Consider the following 3,389-nt stretch of genomic DNA (forward strand, 5'->3'; position numbering starts at 1 on the left):
CCTGTCGGCCTGAGTAACCACCCTAAAAACTCTGGATCGGAGGTGAGGAGCTGGTGGTGCACTGTAGGCTAGCTGATCGGAATAATGCATATGAGGGCCACGACCACTCGAAGCACTGTGAGAAGCCTAGAGTGCATAATAAAACGGCCTGGGTGGCCTCTACCAAAATTACCCCTGCCTCCAGAAGAGACACCACTAAATCCACCAGGGCTAGTACCATTCGACTCGCTTGGCAACATAGGCAGCCGTCTAAAAAGAAATCTCACTCCCAGTCTCTTTAGCCATCTACAATCTGATAGGCTGGCCAAGTCCCTCAATAAACCTCCTCACCCTCTCTCTCTCTCTCTCTCTCTCTCAGTAGGAAGTAGAAGAATAACATGATGAGCCAAATCCACAAATCGAGTCTCGTACTGAGTGACAGTTATAGGACCCTACTGCAGACGCTCGAACTGCCTCTGATAGTCATGTCTCTAAGTGATATGATAGAACTTCACAATAAATAGCTGAGAGAACTAGTCCCAAGTGAGAGCCAGCGATCCAGCTGGTCTGGTCAACATATAATCCCTCCACCATTTCTTGGCGAAGCCCGACAAATAAAATACAGCAAAGTCGACCTCATTGGTCTCCACTATCCCTATGTTTTGTAGCACCTCATGACAGCTGTCTAGATAGTATTGGGATCCTCTGAAAATGCACCGCTGGAGTGAACCAGGAAAATCTTTGTAAACCTATCCAATTCCACAAAGCTTTAGAAGACATAGTCGATCCATCACCGGTCTGTGCTGCAACACCCGGTTGAACTACCTAACGGGCTGAACTGTTGGAGTATGAAACTGGGGAGTCGTCTGCTCCGGAGTGTGAGTAGCAAGACTTTGTGTTCCTCCCCCATCTTGAGAGATGACTGTTGCTAAAAGAAATGTGATGGTATTTACCACTCTCTCCATGAGGCTCACTAAACGGACCTAAGCATCCTGGAGTACCGGGGTGGCAATGAACCCCTCTAGGACCTGAGCTGGTCCTGCTGGAACAGTCTAGGCTGGAGCCTCCTCATCAAACTTTACCTGAGGCTCCACCGCTGGTGCTGCTACTCGAGCTCTAGGCTGGGCCTTGCCCTTACCTCGGCCTCTGGCACAACCTCAGCCTCATCCTCTGTCCCTTGTAGGAGCTGCCACTAGGGGCTCTGGCTATTACTCAGCTGAAGATGAGGTACGTGTCCTTGCCATCTACGAAGGAACAAGAGTAGAAGATTTCGATTAGCATTGAGAGAACAAATCGCACGACTGAGAAAAATAGAAGTGAACTTGTTCCTAAACTCTGTAGCCTCCAAGAGATAAGTAGAGACATCTCCGTACCGATCCCCCGGACTCTACTAAGCTTGATCATGAATTTTGAGACCTAGGAAAACTAGTGCTCTGATATAACTTGTCACGAACCGAAATTCCCACCGCCGAGACCGTAATGGCGCCTAACATTTCACTTGCTAGGCAAGCCAACGTTAGAGATCATTAAACGAATTCTTAAACCTTTCATTGATTAACAACAATTAAACCATAATAAGTTGAAAAGAGTGCAGAAATCAACAAAATTCTTAATACACAAAGCTACCCAGAATTTGGAGTCACAATCCATGAACTTCTAAGATTTAACTAAAATAACTGTCTGAAGGAAGTACAACTATTTTCGATACAAATGAAATAGTAAAGAAAATGTATAAAAGGGGACGCCAGGGCATGCGGGCGCCTACAGGACTACCTTGGGTCTCCGATCATATGAAGTCAGTAGCTAAACTCGAGAACAACTCAGTCAGTACCAAAACCTGTACAGAAGTGCAGTATAGTATCAGTACAACTGACCCCATGTACTGGTAAGTGCCAAGACAAACCTCGGCGAAGTAGTGATAAGTTTAGGATAAGACACCCACAAATAAACATGTACAGTATAACAATATATATACCAATAACAGTGGTAAAAGAAACAAGACAAGTAATATTAGGAGGGGGTCATGTATAAATAACATCGATAAAAGAAACAAGACAAGTAATATTGGGAGGGGGACATGCTGAGGGGATCACAAGATAAAGGATCACAATAGAATTAAGAACTTTGATCAACCGATATAATTAGAACAGATAAGGACAAGTAACCACAGCAAAAGAAAGTACACGACATCACCCTTCTTACTTTTACTCTCATCCTCACTATATGAATCAAATAGGAATGGCACGGCATCAAACTTCATGCATTTAACTCTCTCATAACATGGCACAGCATCACCCTTCGTGCATTAACACTCACAATATGGCATGGCATCACCCATCGTGCATTAACACTCATAAAACATGGCACGACATCACCCTTCGTGCATTAACACTCTCTCTCACCAAAATAATGAACAATAACAACAGCGAGACAGAAATGTCAAGAACAAGTCTTACTTCAACAATTAGTTCCATAATACCAACCTCAACTTTGAATCAATAACAAAATCCATATATATGATAAGAACAATCAACATAATGATAAACTAGTCTAAGCATGGGTAATATGATCACGGAAAGCTACAATTTCATGAATAAGACCATAGCTTTTCCATTCAAACAAGCCTTTGGACCAATAGAATCTAGCAAATTACCAACCAAATGATTAAATTTAAGCCTTAGGAACTACCCACGATTGCAAGGAATTCAATCTAGGCCATTTTTGAAAAAGTCAACAAAAGTAAACACCTGGGCCCGCTTGGTCCAATCCCGAAATTTGGATCAAAACTCGTTTACCCATTTGCCCCCGAGTCCGGATATATAATTGTTTTTGGAATCCGACCTCAATTTAAGGTCTAAATCCCCAATTTATCAAATCCCTAGTTTCTACTCAAAAATCTCCAATTCCACCATGAAAACCTTAGATTTTAGGTTGAAATCTTGTAAAATGAAGTGAAAGATTGAAAGAAACTAGTTTAGAATCACTTGCCAACGATTTGGGGAAGAAAAGGTCTTTGGAAAATCGCCTCTTGTGTTTTAGGGTTTGAAAATTTGAAGAATGGGAGAAAGATCCCGTCTAAGTCACTTTTAAACAGCTGCAGATGTTGCATTTGCGACCTGGACTTTGCAAATGCGAAGCCTGCAAATGCGAAGGAGTCATCGCAAATGCGAAGGAGCCATCGCAATTGAGAAGGATCCATAGCAAATGTGAAGCCCTTCACACTTCTACTGCCTTCACAAATGCGAAGGTTTGTTCGCAAATGCGAACATTACACTTCGCAATTACGACAGAAATGATCGCATTTGTGATCATGCCCTCCCCTGACTCACTTCACAAATGCGAAGCTTTTCTCATAATTGTGAGGACTGCCTAGCCCAGCTACTTTTTGCATTTGCGATGAGTAGCTCGTA

Source organism: Nicotiana tabacum, chromosome 1 (genome assembly GCF_000715075.1).
Source record: "Nicotiana tabacum cultivar K326 chromosome 1, ASM71507v2, whole genome shotgun sequence".
In the NCBI taxonomy this organism is placed as follows: domain Eukaryota; kingdom Viridiplantae; phylum Streptophyta; class Magnoliopsida; order Solanales; family Solanaceae; genus Nicotiana; species Nicotiana tabacum.